Genomic DNA, 16,290 nt, shown 5'->3' with positions numbered 1-16,290 from the left:
TAACATTTGGCCATTTACCTGCAGCCTCATATCAACACATTAATCAGGTGTAGAGAAAGGAATGGATCCCAGCGTGAAGGAAGAGGACAGTGCCAAATCCAGGTCTATGAAGATAAATCATCACAGAGGAAGAATTTGAATATTAATTTAGTAATGAATATTAATTTGTGTACATGTGCTTTTTAGGGGCTTGAGATAAATCCCATTTGGTATGCATTTACGAGAATCCTGTGCAATGCTGGGGAATTTGTTCCTGAGATTCAGGGCTGAAATCAGAAACACTGTGCTCATATATGTGAGCACCTTTATATATATATATGTGTGTGTAGTTTTTCACTTTGGAGAGATGGCAAGCATGGTCTGTAATAGTTTTAAATTGCTTAAACGTTATAGTGGACTGAAAATATGAGGTGAGGGGAATGGGCTGGACAAGGATGAATGACTCTGGACCAAAGGGTTTGAGTAAGGTAACTGAAAATAAGGATTTGAGTGAGAGTTCCTGGAAGACACTGGATCAGGACAAGAGGTCAGGACCTGGGAGATTCCATGTCTGAGCATGACTATCCTTTCCATTGCAGATGAGATGGCAGTCTCCTACTTGAGCTGTGGCTGTAAGCATGGGGGCTCATTCCCAGTGACAAATGTGTTTCTTTCTGCCCACCATGAACAAATCCCAGCTGGTAGCATCCTGCATCACCTCTCACGTGGCTTTTGGACAAGATGCAGCACTTGATGTTTCTGCTTGTGAACTGCCACATGACTGCAGAAGCACCTTGTATGGGCTGTGCTGAGCTACCTGCCAGACCACCTGCCCTCATCCTTCTCCAGGAAGCACCAGACCTTGCCTTTTGTGTGTCGTGGTCCTTTGGCACTTGGCCTTTCCCAGCTTCCCACACTATGGAGGGAGGTGACTTTTCCCTCTCCTTGAGTCCTTTCCCTTCCTCTCTCTGCAAGGGCGTTGCTGCCCGTTCACTGCAGCAGCACTGGATACCAGCACCGTGAGTAAAAGCTGGGAGACTACCAGCAGAGGAAATGCTTTGAAAATGAGATCTCCTACTTCTGTGCAGAGGAACAGGCTATTTTAGGAGCAGATTGTGTTGAAGATATGGGCTGGGACGGGATTACTGCAGCTGCTGAGGGAAATGCTGCTGTATCCAGAGCTTCCCAGTAAGCAAGGCGATAGACATCACATAAATAAAACCTCCAGTTCATCAGTTCCTCTCCTCTCTCTTTGGCGTGGCCTCTGGACTCACACACGTGGTTTCCCCAACCTCAGAGACCACTGCTGGTGTACAGCAATGTATGACACCAAGCCCACTATTTGCACCTTCCCAAAAGAATACAATTTCCACACAGGTTCCAAATGACATCAGAAAGAAAGAGTTGCTCTCAGTCTGAGGGCAGCACAGAGGAACGTGGTAACACAAAATTTCAGCAGTCCTTGGCACGTTTAACATTACTAAGGAAAATTCACTCCTGAGCAAGCAGCTTTGAAGGAAATAACACCCTGTTGTCTCCCTGAGATTCACTGATTCCCCCTTTAAATGCAGCTCCCCAGCCATTTAAATTACATCTGATAATTAAACATGCTGTGAAAGCAGCTTCAGTGCCTGTCAGAGCTCTGTTGAGCTTCACCAGAGATGCTTCAGCTAAAGCCTTCAGTTCTTAAATTTCTGGTAAGTGGTCTGTTGGGACTGGCAGGGCACATATGTTTGTCATCACCTGCATCTTCAGCACACAGGTCTTGCCTGCTGAGGCATTGGTCTCCAGCCTGCAGCATCCAAAAGCAATCCCAGTAGCCTGACCTGTATAATTCTCCAAACTAAATCTATGAGCAGGAGGAGCTGCAAGGCAGGCTGCAGAGCCCTGCAGACCTTTGTCCGTCATCGTGCTGAACGGTCGCTGCGAGAATTACCTGCAGATTTATTACCCTTCACTGTAACTTGAGAAGAACGTTGCTGTCTCTATTCTCACAGAGATTTACAGCTCATTCTGCCTAGAAATGGGGCTTTTTTTCTTTTTTAATTGAGTGATCTGTCTTTTGGGGAAATATTTTATTTTTTGCTGCATGTTTCAAGGTCTTTCACTGTGTCACTTCCACTTTATTTAGCCACCCTGTCACACCAGCCTTGTGTACTCCCTGCTCCACTATCCATGGCAACATTCATGGCTCATACATTAATTTTTCCTTTACGCAGCTCTGTGATTCTTCCCAAACTGACTCTCGAGACTGGAATGTGGCCCTAAATTAGGACTTATCTACATGGGAGACCATTCCAGAGATTTTGGGATAACTCCTCTCTGTGGAAAGCCTTGCTGTGGCATACATGTACACAGCTGGGAGTTATACCGTGGAGCTGTCACAGTTCAGTGTGCCTTTGTGCCACGATAAATTAGGATAAGCACTGACTCAGGAAAAGTCCTTGACTATTACTGGAGAAAGGTCAGTTGAGAATTGCGTTCACTGTGTGGCCACATCCAAAAAACAAACATAGACGAGGCTATATAAAGGATGGGATGAAGGGTTATATAATTCAGTTACACAATGTATGTGATTGCTGTCATCAGAAGACGGTCTTCAGTGCTTGTTAGTGTGCTTCAAAAATAAATAACAGGATTGGGGAGTTCAGGGACAAGCAGCATTCTTACAGCGATGAACAAAAAACCTAAAGGATTGGAACCATTTGTCTAGGAAGGAAGGATAAGATGTGAAAAATCAAACCATGAACGGTCTAGGACACGTGGATTGAGTGTGCCTGTTTTCCCTTTCATATAATAAAAGAGCAAAGTGTCATTCAAAGAGATGAGAAATAGCAAATTATGATTTTACAGCAGCACTTGCTCGACATAGTTACAAACCACAGAGCACTGGAATTTACTGAAAACCCAAAACATGACAAATCTTGATGTGGTAGCAGGAACATATGCAGTTGCAACACTGAAAACTAAAAAATTAACCTCCAAAAACCAGAAGGGAAATATATGCTTTGGTATCTATTTTATATAAAGAATTATATTACACCATCAGGGAAAAAGGAGATATCAGGGCTTGTTTCCACCCTCTACTGATGTCTCCATTACTAACCACTCTCAGAAACAAATGATCCCACCAAATGGCCATGGATCCAACAGTACAGTGATTTCTGTGTTCTCAAGGAACAATAACAGTACTGAAGGCAAAGGAGCTGCCTCTTATTCCCAGAAATGTGTAACGTCTGCCTATTGTGCCCTTGCTGGTACTTGACATGGCCATGCACACTACAGCCACTGTTCAGAAACAACTTCCAAAGATGCCAGTTCAGCTGGTGAAAAATATTATGTCTCAAAGAGCTCGGATTTGGTGAACTTTCATCAGAACTGAATTCCAGCTCTGGTTGCCCTGGAAACACTGGGATGCTGAAGACACCTCATCTCAGGGCTGATTTGTCCAAGGGGTTTGCTTGGTGCTGAGGCTCCTCTCGGCCTCTGCAGTACTTTCTGAGACACTGATGAAAGCTTCAGTTTGACTCAGCAACTGCAGGATGGGTCAGACTGCTCCTCCCTGGAATTAATGCTGGTTCATATCCAGCCCAGACCTTTTGAGCTGAGTTTTCTTAGCTCAAATGCACATCTGTGCCATATGGCAGTTGCACCTGACTTTGGATTCCTCATTCCCCCAGGCGGGTGTCTCTTATTTGCCAGACAAAGTGGCAGAGGAGGCTCAGGCAGTTCAAACCCATCCCAAAGGAAAGTGAACAGTAACTACACTTCTGGCCACTGTATCACAGTCTGCCACCAAACACAGCTGCTGGGTCCATTACCAGTTTCCTCCTGATCTTCCCAGCCCCCAGGCCCTCTGTGCTACATGAGGCTGACGAATGGCAGCATTTATAGATTTCATTAGGAGTTATGTGTGCTCAGTGCCTCTTGGACCAGGACCCTCTTTTATCCTGCTCCAGAGGATATTTTGTGCCTAAGTTTCTCCCTCATTCCCAAGGTTTTACAAAACTCCAATGACAAGTTCTCGCAGCCACAATCTGTATCCTCAGCTTGTGGGTCATTATAGGAGTTAATCAGAGAGCTACTTAGGTTGAAAAAGACCCTTAAGATAATTGAATCCAACCATTAACCCAGCATTGCCAAGTCCACTACCAAACCATGTCCCTAGGTGCCATGGCTACACATCTTTTAAATGCCTCCAGGGATGGTAACTCCACCACTCCCTTGGACGGAGTGTTCAAATTCCTGACAACTCTTTCAGTGAAGAAGTTTTTCTTAATATTGATTTAAACCTCGCCTGGTGCAACATGTGGCCACATCCTCTTGTCCTGTCATTTGTTACTTGGGAAAAGAGGCTGACCCCCACCAGGTTACAACCTCCTTTCAGGTCATTTTAGAAGGCATTAAGATCTCCCCCTGAGGCTCCTTTTCTCCAGGCTGAGCCCTCCCAGCTCTCTCAGCCACTTCTCATCAGGCTTGAGCTTCAGAACCTTCCCCAGCTCTGTCACTCTTCTCTGGGCATGTTCTAGCACCTCAATGCCTTTTTGTGGAAAACATCAAGCACCTCAGCCTTTTCCTCATCCTTTGTAGCTTATGTTTCCCCCAGCATCCAATAAAGGATGGAAATTCTTCTTAGGCATCCTTTTGCTATGAATTTATTTTAGAAAATATTTTTTTTTTTACGGAAGTAGCCAGATAAGTTCTAGCTGGGTTTTGGCCCAAATTAGACATTTTCTCCCTGCATAACCTCACACCATCCTTGCAGTCATCTAGAGTTGCCTATCCCTTCTTCCAAAGGTCATACATTTTTTTTCCCCTGAGTTCCAGCTAAAGCTCTCTGTCCAGCCAGGCTGGTCTTCTTCCCCTCTGTCTTGTCTTGTGGCACGTGGGGACAGCCTGCTCCTGTACCTTTCAGTTTTCCTTCTTGAAGAATGTCCAGCCTTCAGGACTGCCTCCCAAGGGACTGTGTCAACCAGGCTCCTCATTTCAGGCCTTCTGTTCCCCTCAGAAAGGAGTCTCCTATGACAGTGACCCATCTTTATTTCTTTATGGAAGCAGCTTTGATGCATAGTGTGGGGTGACTTAGCCTTGGCAACACTTCCAGCCTGGAGAAACCATCAACCTCAGCAACATCTCCCACCTAGAGGAGCCATCATCCTTGTCATTGTTCAGTTCCACTTGCAGAACCTTATGCTGGGGCAGTCACAGAGGAGATCCTTCTGCTGCACCAGGCAGGGGCTTATTGCCATTGCTCTCTGTCCCTTAAGTCAGTCAGTTCAGCCAGGCAGAGAGAGGACAAGTAATCCTCTGTGTCATCTGTCCTGTCTGCCTCTGGGCATGTCCCAGGGAAAGCAGAGTGTGATTCCAGCAGTCTGTTTCTCTCTCAGACTCCCTGATAATCCTCAAGCTCCTCCCCTCCTCCTGGCGTTCTGACGCTGAACGAAGGTGTTCTTCTACCCAGGCACACTCCCACAGGGATGTTCACTGGTCAAGCTGGCAAAGTTACAGCACCCTGCCACATGACCACCTTAATTAATTAAGGTAACTGTTCTCTCTGGAGTGCCTTCCACCTCAGAATTTCCACAAGGTTTTTCTGCACTGGTTTCATTGATGGCCCTGCTCTGTGTGGGACTCAATACCTCTGACCATGGCAAGTCACTTTAACTTCCACATTGATAGAATAAGGTTGATAAGAACATCCTGTTTCACTGGCAGTAGGATTCAAGATTATGGGATGTTCATCTTAGAAGAAGCTGTAGACCATATCAGTATGTAAGTAAAGAGAATCCTGGAGGAAATAGAGGTAGAGGAAAGCACCAGAGTGAGAAGCTTAACTGCCCTCCCACTTGCTGTCAGGCCACCCTGGTGGCACACCAGCCTGAGGCCACCCAGAGGCAAAGTGGAATTGGAGACTCTCTGCAGGCAAGGTTTCCACAGAGATGTTTCTGGTAAATGCATTCAGACCAAGTAGTCATTAGGACTAAACACAAGCTTTGGTTTAGATTTTTGTTTTCTCAACCTATCCAACCCAACATGGGCTTCCCAGCTGTTTCCTTAGTAACCAGTCCATATGTCAGGATAGTTAAGATTATTCTGTATGAGGAGAAAACTCGAGATTCAAACAGTAGCCCATATCTACCTCATTTAGTGAAGAAAGCCACAGAATTTCCTCCATTTCTATTAATTCTTTTACATATATGGGAGGAAGTATCTGTGGACTAAAAATCATGAAACTGTCATCTCTGCTGTGGATTTATTATCTGGGTAGAGAAAGACATAATTAGAATTAAGGGAATGGTATGAAAAATAACTGTTTCTGAATATTTCTTTCCAATTTTAATCAATGTTAGATATAACAGAAGAAAAGTCAGTGTTTATAGTTAATGTCTAAGTTCATAACTCTGCAAATTATAAAGTTATTTTCACGGAGCACATTCCACATTCAGGATGAATGGCTAAGATCAGACAGATATTCATGCTTGATCTTTCATGCCCTTGAATATGCAGGGAATGAAAACAGCATCACATTACTTCTCCAACTAGGTGGAAATAACACAGCCCTAATGTTGAATCAATTCACAGAATAAACCCTGTGAATAGCTGCTGAGAAAATCAATATGAGGAAACAGTGAACTGAACATCTATTCTGCAAATGGTCAGAAAAAGAAAAAATAGATTGTGGCTGTCCTGGTTTTGGTATCCCTGGAAAATCTGGGCCTAAAAACCCCATCCAGATTAACGAACTAATTAAGAACCAAGTGGGGAGATTGTGAGGAAAGAAACAAAGGGAAAAAAATGAAAATAAAATAAAATAAAATAAAATAAAATAAAATAAAATAAAATAAAGTAAAATAAAATTGAAAGAAAAGAAATTGGAATAAAAGAAGAAGGGTGATGGAAGGAAGCTGGGCAGCTACAGAGAAGCAGTAGAGATGAGGGGAGAAGAGTATCAAGGGAAGGAACTGTTCAAAAGAGGAGGGTTCAAGGCAGCAGGTGGAGAATAAGTTCAACATTTTTCTTTCTGATACAAGATGGGAGTGCCAGCAGGAAGTACCCTGTAAGAGAGAAAACTGTGAGATGAGAAGGATGAGACCTCTGAGAAGGTGGAGGGAGAAAAGTGCCAGAAATAGACCCAGATGTGACCACTAGATTTTATGTCCTATATAGCACAACTCTTAAATTTCACCTGCTGCCCTCTCCCTTTTTGACAAATGGCAGATTTTCCTGAAGTGATGCAGTCTTAAAGACCCAAAGAGCTGGAAAACTATCTTGGATATCTGTGATCTTGTCTGTGATAGAGGAAGGATTCCAGAGACAGCATGAGCAAAAGAGGAGGACAGGACGAAGATGGTTGAAAAGAGTGAGAGTATTCAGAGGTAATGGAAGGGGAGGGTCAGAAAAGAGAGAAATGGTACAGGTGAGTCAAAAAACCAGAGTGTAAATAAAGGTTTGTGCTGGTGAGAGGAGATGAGGAATGAGGCTGAGAAAGAATAGATGAATGTTCTAATGTGAATTAAGATGACATCAGAAAAGCTGTCTGTGCATTGATGCTTACACAGCAACCAGTTTGCCTGGGCTTGAAGTAGATAATTGATACCTTCCTTTGGGAGCTGCCGTTCATCAAAGCCCTTTAGTGTAACCCCAGAAACCACCAGCCTCTCCTTGCCCTTAATTTGTTTTAATGGAACACTTTTCCTGCTTCTTCCTGTGTTTTTTAGCAACTCCTTGCAACCTTTCTTTATCCTCAGCACTTGAAGCAAGTGATAAGCTGCCTGTAACCTTGTTTGTAATTTGCAGTTCATTCAAAGTTCAGCCTGCAAGGGCAGCACTTGTGTGCAGGGTGAATTGTTGAGCAGATTGTTTAGTCTGAGCTTTGTCTCTGCCAGCCACTTTAAGGTGCCACCTAATCCTGATCAGTCAGCACTCACTGGCATTTCCAGCTCTGGTGTCCGTGGTGATAACCATCAAAATGGGGGAAAAAACCCAAGCATTGGCTGCACAAAAAGCACAAAGTTCAACACAACATCACTGAGAAAAACAAGGGGCAGGATAAAATGAGCAATAAGGTTAAGAGATTTATACATGAAAACACAGAGAAGTCCATCTCCAGTGTCCTAATCATATATACAATGCCTTGATTGTATATATATTGTATATCTATCATATGCATGGTGCCCTGATCATATATACAGTGGCTTAGTTGTATCTAGGCAGAAACCTAACACCCTTCTCAGCCATTCTGGTTTCCGCTGTTGCTCCCCAAACAACATCTTTAAGCACTGAAAAAAAGTGCCAGAAGGAACAGAGGCAGCTCCCTCATACCCTGAAAGAGATGCAGGATTTGAGCCTGTCACATGGGAAATGTGTCCTCCAACACAGAATTTCTAGAAAAGCTGTGGCTCAGCAGCACAACTCCTCAGCCATAATCTGTGCAACAGATGCACCAAGCAAAGCATCTCCTATATTGTCAGCTGTTGCTTTAGAGCCTTGTATCTCCACAGTTTGCTCTTTTTTCTTTAATCTGCTGGATGGAGGTAATGAATATTTAAGTACTCGTTGTAAGCCCGTCTGTCCTGGCAGAGTGGCTGGAGCTGCACAGAGCCGCAGAGCTGAGGATCATTGTAATCTGCTCAATGGGTGGTTCTGCCTGTGGCCAAATGGATTCCATATGTGAGATCATCTGTCATGCAGAAGGCACCATCATTAGCTCCCTTTCGAGGAAGTCCTTCTGCTCTCCCAGATGAAATACACTGTCATTGACCCCAACATGTTGATTTGTCATGATGGTGCCCCTATGGAATGAGCTCTTTGGTGACTTCTAAAATTCAAGTGCTCCTGTTCATTTTTCTGGACTTCAGGTAGAGAATGTTGCTATTTTATTGACTTTATTATTGATGCAATTTTAAGCCTCTGCACAGAGATCATTGCAGTGTCAAAGATACCTTTGAAAAACATCATCCTGGATGTGGAGAGTAGGCTGGCTTAAAGATATGCCATACCTGTGCTTTTAATTTTAGACTTATATCATTAACCAAAGAGCAAAAATATGATATTCTGCAGTTCTGTGTAATATGCTGAACAGTCTATAGAAGCCAATTTTCATCCTCATTTCTCTTTTTATAAGGAAGACAGGTTTTCCTGCCCATAGCTGCTCAGAGAATCCTATATGAGTACAGAAATTGAGATTGTAATCTGCTCTCCATGCCCCCTGGGAGTGGGTCAGGTGTAAGGAGTTTAAATTGAAACCAAAGGGTTAAGTTAGAGATAGCAGAATCCTGTTTGCTAGAGAGGACAGTGGGTATGCATCTGGGAAGACAGTGAAACCTCTGGCCCTGGTAGTTTGTCCAATCTGTCTCTCATGTCCCAGGGATTAATTGGGAGCTACTTCATCTGGATCTTTCACCAGCCAGGTTTTCAACTCTGCTTTCTGCTGTTATTTAGCAGCAGATGTTCAGGTTCTGATTTTCCAAAGCTACCCAGTTGTTATTAGGTAGAATTAACATCAGCATCCCTAATCCATAAACCTCCTTTAGGTTGGACTCAGCTCTATTCTGTTTACAAAACAAAACCTTCATGTGCAAATCATGTCTTCAAAAAGCAGTTAGCAATTCCAGCTCCTAAGCCCTCCCTGTGAGGAAGAGAAATACTTGTAGAATATGGAAAACAAGGAATATTGCTAGGACATGTAACTGTTTGCTCTAACAGCAGCACAACCTAGCTCTTACAAGCTCTCCAAATTTATAGTGCTGAATTAATTACTTACCCATGCATCTAAACTCAAGTGTTCAGGAAAGTGATTAATATTAGCCAGAACTACCAGTTTATGGATCATTGTCTGTAATCAGGTTGTGGTAGTTCAACAAGATCCCCATTTCCTGTGGCTGACAATGGATTATTCACGTAGGATGTGCAACATAATTGGGTTAAGGTTATGGGAGCAAACACACCTTCTGGAATTTGCCCAAGCTGAGTCACATAGTTTAGTAAAGATAAAATTGCATGATTTAGGTGTATTTTGAAGCCCTTGCACTAAACAAACACCATGGTCATGCATTCTGAAGAACAACAATGTGATAGGAGCAGTCGGTTCACACTAGGCTCTGGTTAAATAAATTAGAAGTGCAGTGCAGTGTTTGGGAGGTTTCAGTTCTAAAGCTATTTCAAGAAACCCATGAGGATTTCAGTAAAAATCTGCAGCTGCAGTGTGTGCAGGCAAACAGGATGCTGTTCTATCACCAAAGGAATAACAAACAATTCCAAAAGAGGGGGTAATTTAGTTAAATATAGCACTTGAAATAATATACTAAGAATTCACATCTTTTGTGATCATTCTACCTTCTTTATGCAGTGGATAGGAGGAAAATCCTCAATTTTCTAATGACTGTAAATGTTGTTCCCATAAGAGAAATGAAAATTTGAAGATAACAGGCTAAAGGATGGAGAGGTGAGCACAGGCTCATGGAAACGAGCTGAAAGGAAAATAGCACCTGAATGTCTGAAGTCATTGCTTTGTCTGTTTCCCAGGCCAAGGTCCTTGAGGTCTGTGCAGGGGCAATCTTCTTCATAATAGCAATTATGGGGCTGTGTTTTGTATTTGTGATGAAAAAGTGTTGATGACTCAGGGATGTTTTCATAATTGCTGAGCAGAGCTTCCAGAGTCAAGGCCTTTTCTGCTCCTCACCTCACCCCACCAGTGAGTGGGCTGGGGGTGCACAAGAAGCTGGGAGGGGACGCATGTGGGACAGCTGACCCTGAGTGACCCAAGGGACATCCCATACCATAGGACATCATTCTCAGCATGTAAAGCTGGGCGAAGAAGGAAGAGGGGGATATTCAGAGCAGTAGTGTTTAACTTCCCGAGTCACTGTTACATGTGCTGCTTTCCTGAGCATGGCCAAACACCTGCCCATGGGAAGTGAAGAATTAATTCCTTGCTTTGCTTTGCTTGCATGCACAGCTTTTACTTCCCCTATTAAACTGTCTCTGTCTCAACACACAAGTTTTCTCACTCTTCCAATTCTCTCCCCCATCCCACCAGGGAGGACTGAGTGACTGTCTGTAGGGCTGAGTTGCTGACTGGGATTAAACCATGATAAGGTTTTAAATGCATAGCAACACTGAGAAAAATGTGCAACACTGACCACTGTGATGGTGCTGATGGTCAGTGCATGAGCTTATTCCCTGATTTAGTGCAACCCAAGAACCAGCTGTTGTCTCTAAGATTCCTTCTCTATGATTCTGACATCAGTCAAAGCAGATGAATGCAAAGAGAGTAAAAAACATACTCCCATTTTGCAATCATGCGCAGTTCAGGGACTTCCTGAAAAGGTGGATTTGGTATATTAATAACTCTCAATCTCTCTCTTCCTCAGAGAGCCTGCTTGAAGGGGTGCTTTTGAAGCCACATCAGCTTTTAGTTCCCACAACACACTGTGGCAGGAAGTGCCAAAGTTTAACTACAGGCATGAAGAGTCATTTCCTTCCGTTTCCTTTGAGCTTGTCCTCTCCCACTTAAAATCACTGCTCCCTTCTTCTTTTATTGGAAAGTGCAATGAAAAATCAATCTCTCCACCTTCTCCATGATGTTCATGATGTTATAGATTTATCCTGGTCGTGTCTTAAACTGAAGAGATAATTTCTTTAGCTCTCCCTTACATTGAGTAGTTATGTACTTCTCATAAGCCTTTTAATCCTCTGAATCCTTTTACATCTATTGTGTCCTTTTCAAGGGAGAGGACCAGAGCAGCACACAGGATTCAAGCTAGAAGAGCCGTAGATTTATGTATTTATTTAATAATAATTTATAATAATTTGCAATATAACATTTATTTATTTATGTAGCAACATTCTCTTATTTGAGCTCTGTCCCTTTCCTATAAATTTCCAACATTTTATTTGCTTTACTGTCTGCTTCTATCTGCTTAGCTGATGTTTTCATAGAACTATCTGTTAGAGCGCCAACTGTTCCCTCTTGGCCAATTCAGAGCCACGTGTGAGCTGAGGGCTACTTTACCCCTTGGGCATCATTTCTCTGTCCACTCACTGAGATTCTGCAATTGTCCCCAGTTTTTAATCCTCTTTAATACACAGAGTAGTTTTGTGTCATGACTAAACCTTGTCACTTCACTGTTTACTCCTTTCCAGCTCATGAATGAGTTTGTAAGCAAACAGCACATACCTCCAGGGGACACCACTGCTGATCAACCTCTACCACAAGACCTGACCATGAGCTCCCACTCTTTGTTTCCTGTTTTTTTTTAATTCATTCCCTTTTTATTCATCCAGGGACCTTTCCATTTATGCCTTGACTTTCCTTAAAAGCCTTTGGTGAGAGATGCTGTCTGCAGCTCTCAGGAAATACAAGCTGGTTATATCAACAGGATATCCTTCATCCAAAGGCTTGTTGACACCTTCAGAAAACTCCAGGGACTATGGCAGGACTTCCCTTTATAAAAGTCATTCTGACTTCCACAGCACATCACAATTACCTCTCCATCCAATAATTCCTTTTTTTTCCTGCTTCCTACAAAGCAGCAGCACAATACCAACCTACTCTTAAGTTTCTTGCACTGTTGAAGAACTGACACCTCCTGTTAAGCTGAAAGGCTGGGACAAAGGTGCTCCCACTGGATCTGTATTTTCCAGACCTTCAGGTGCCAGAAGAACAGGAGTTGGGATTTTTTTTCCAGAATTTCCTCTTAGTGTTTATTGTTGGTTTTGGTCAGATATAGAAGTGAGTGCATGACACTCAAAGAGCAGCATCAAGCGATGTCAGGATTCTTCTACCTACCCCCAAATTTTACATGCAAAATTCCCTGCTGTGGTTAGTCTTTTCTACATTGTCAGAACTGAAATATGAGCAATCGCTTCCCTTTGGTTGCACCTCCAAGGGCCAGGAAATGCCTCTTTCTCACCATGTCCCCGAAAAGCCTGGGGGTGGGGAGTCCTGCCAGTGAGGGGAGGAAACACCAGACAAGTTGGTTGCTGGCAGCTGCTGGTTGCAGTCTGTCCCCAGGGAATGAGGTTATTTAGAGTGTGCTGGAATGAGTCTGTGCAGTGAATCAGGAGCACGGTCACAGCTCCCAGACAGACAAACCTCTCCCTCCCTTTTCAGAGGGAATTTCATGCAGGTAACAGTCTGGTTTCATTGAATAAGCCAACATGAATTGGTTCCTGATCATATCTGTGATGATTTTTGGTTTTGAGGGTGCATATTCATCAATCAATTTATCTGCACTGATTGCCTGGCTAAACCATCTTTGCAGTTCTCACATCATTCTTCTTCTTGGGGTGGTGTGGTTATGACTTCTTTAAATTTTGGAAAATACTGGAATCAAAATAAATGATGGAGAAAGAGCAGCTGCTAAACAGCTCAGAAAGGTCATTTCCTCAAAAATAAACCAGTAAAAGGCAAACAAGCATGCTCCCTTCCCATGAGTACATCTCATCCCTCTTTAAGTTTGAACAATTTCTTAATGAAGTGAAATACCAGCACTTTTGAGACTAGCATTGACTACAGAGATCTTTCTGGGCCCCTGAGCTACCCAAGGAATGTATTGCTTCGAATCATTTCCCTAAACTCATTCCCACATATAGCAGTGGGCTCACATCACAAAGCTGACCTGTCTGGGAAGTTTGAAGAGGTGTAAAGATTTTTGCAGACAGCAGCAGAAACCAACTGCCACACTGCTGAGTGACTCATGCTACAGAGCTCTGTTGGCAGGGACACACAGATGTGCAGGAAGCAAACCTTGGTCAGGCTGAGTCATTCAGGTGAGCACAAGTGCAGCACCTGAAGGCACAGACGTGTTGGGTGTGATGCAGGAGGTTGGGCAACTCCCTGTGTCCTTGGAGAGATGACCTCAGGGGTCTGTTTTATGGCTTCCCAGTAATGTGAATGTGAACCACTGTCCTCTGTCATGGAGAAGAGCTTCCACTTCCCTGCACTGAGGGAATCATGTCACCCTTGCCTGCCATTCCTTCTCTCTGATTACCCGGGGATACTCTGATTACCATTTCAAGAATCCCCTGGTTTGTCCCGAAGGTTCCTGAGATCAGGGCAGACATGGGAGGTCGTGGGGGAGATAGGTCATGAAGACTGGCAAACCTCAGGATTCTCTTTATTGCTTGTCTCTTTCCCTTGAGAAAGGCAGAGGTACCCTGAACACCATCTGATTTACCAGCTCCCAAAGAAGAAAAGAGATTGCATTTGTTAAAACAAATTATTTTTCAAACCAATTTCAATACCTCACTTCTCACATTGGAACTAGAGGGCAGCTGTTACAGGATACACAGCTCTACAGGGGTCTGGGTAACTGTGATTTGATTATACACTGGAGCCAACCTACTTTAATGCGCTGCCAAGAAGGATGTCCGGCTCCCTGATGTTGTCCCTGACCCCAACATGCATCCCACAGCTTCCCTTTCACCTCACTGTTACATCCCTGACCTCACACTGTGCCAGTCCAGGGAGTTAACCAGCACAGAGCACTCCAGGTTTTGTGTCACAGAAGTTTTTGGGGTTTTTTTGCTTGTACAGTTCCCAGCACCAGCATGCAGCAGGATCAACACAAAGGACTTAGTGGAAATATGCAGCCTGGTGAGCCTGACTTTCCTTTCCAACAACACCTACCTGGTAATTAGGATCACAAATATTATTAACTCTCATTCTCAGCCTCCTAATACCACTGTGCCATGCAGAGAACAGCAGTGGATGCCAGCGAAGAAGCAAAGGGCTTTAAGGGGAAGGAACGTGCACACATGAATGACTGTGAGAATTAATTTCCACCATAAAATATGGCTCATAATATGAAATGTCTGTGAACCATCTTGAAACCTTGTTCTCTAGCAGTTAATTTAAAAAGTATTAGTTATGGCTTGACATCACCTGAAAGCAGGCAAATGCCTCACTGCACAGCCTGACAGGCAGGGCTGCAACCAGGGGAACCTGCAATCCCATTAAGGTGTGGGGGCACAAGGACCACAGAGAAAAGAGAAAATGAAGGGCAACAGGTACCAGCATGTGGCTTAGTCATGGGCACAGTGTAATGGTTTGCTAGACAGGGAGAAGGGAGAGACTGCCATGTCTGGAAGTGAAGGGACAAGGGGAATATCTGCTTGGAAGTTTTCTGGAAGGTTTTCCTGTTGCTTCACCCCATGGAGACAAGTGGAGAAAGGGCAATTGTTAGGGAGGGATCTGAAGGAGAAGAGTCTGCTGTGCTTTCCTGGCTCCCAGCAATGCCTTGTGCAGGCGTTGATGCAGAAAGCAAAGCATGCAGAATCAGTGTGCAAACTAGGGGGTGACAGGGACACATCTGCTGCCTGAAAAACTGACCTGGAGGGACAGGGAGGGATGTGAGCAGCTGGATGTGTGAGCACATATCATATTGATTAGCAAACAAGCTCCTGGAACCGTCACAGCTGCAGTACAAATTATTGAGAGGCCCTTCAATGAAGAGAAAACCCAGTAACAAAAAGACCTTTCTGTTCTTTGGAAACACCATCAGAAGATGGTTATTTCTACTTTGCTGCCAAAACCAAGTCATAAATTGACATAAAAAAATTTATGCATAAATTACCTTGGCCTGAGGCAGAAAGGGCAAAGCCAGACCCAGGTGTGAGCTCACAAGACGTTGCCAGTCCCATGTAGTTAAGCTGGTCCCATCATGGATGGGAAAGATCTAAAGAAATGCCAGGGTGTTGGAAGAAAATGCACAAGGTGACCTTCTTCCCTTGGGCATGGTGCTGAGCCAGGGGCTTTGTGTGCTGATAAGGAACATCTCCAGGGGAGCAACATGGCCTAATCCTGTGTATAACAGCCATTGTGCATCCTTTACATGCTTCATCCCCTCTGCAGCCCAGTGGATCAATGGTGTTATTCTGCTCCAAGCAGTACAGCAGGAGACCACTCAGTGCAGACACACTTTTGTATTCAAATCATCCCACAGAATAGGAGGCTTGCTGTCGTTTCCAGACGTGCCACTAAAATTCCACTCAACCCCCTAACCTGTGCTTAAAGAGAAATGATTCAGGTTTCTCCTGTCTACCATTAGATTTAGGAATAATCCCTGCTGCACTCTTGCATCATCCCCAAGGTGTATGTGCTTTTCATAGTCACCCAGTTCTGGCTCTTAAATAAGCTGTTATGTAGTGACATCCTCTAAACTGAACCCAGAAGTGTTTACTGGACTGAAAAAGATATCACCAGATGGCTCCAATATCAGCCTAGAAGGATTTCTGTTCTTCAACAGGCACTAAATGTGTCTGAAAAAGCAGCAGGCTGCAGAGCGTCTGCATAGTCAAATCACCTCT

At 43.8% G+C, this 16,290-nt stretch overlaps 1 long non-coding RNA gene across 2 annotated transcripts in view; it reads left to right on the top strand.

Moving 5' to 3' along the window:
- LOC146442483 (uncharacterized) overlaps window positions 1-16,290 on the top strand; it is a 59,062-nt gene that overhangs the window by 21,702 nt on the left and 21,070 nt on the right. Inside the window, exon 4 of one of the 2 annotated variants that reach the window (XR_014850286.1) lies at window positions 579-1,206. The exons of the other annotated variant lie outside the window; for it this stretch is intronic. This is a non-coding gene — a long non-coding RNA (uncharacterized LOC146442483). Of the gene's footprint in view, window positions 1-578; window positions 1,207-16,290 lie in introns of those variants that run through there. 2 annotated transcript variants of the gene reach the window in all.

This window comes from Lichenostomus cassidix, chromosome 2 (genome assembly GCF_008360975.1).
Source record: "Lichenostomus cassidix isolate B80296 chromosome 2, HeHo_3.0, whole genome shotgun sequence".
Taxonomy (NCBI): domain Eukaryota; kingdom Metazoa; phylum Chordata; class Aves; order Passeriformes; family Meliphagidae; genus Lichenostomus; species Lichenostomus cassidix.
Note: the sequence above shows the minus strand (reverse complement) of the source record. Positions and strands in the feature narration are given on the sequence as shown.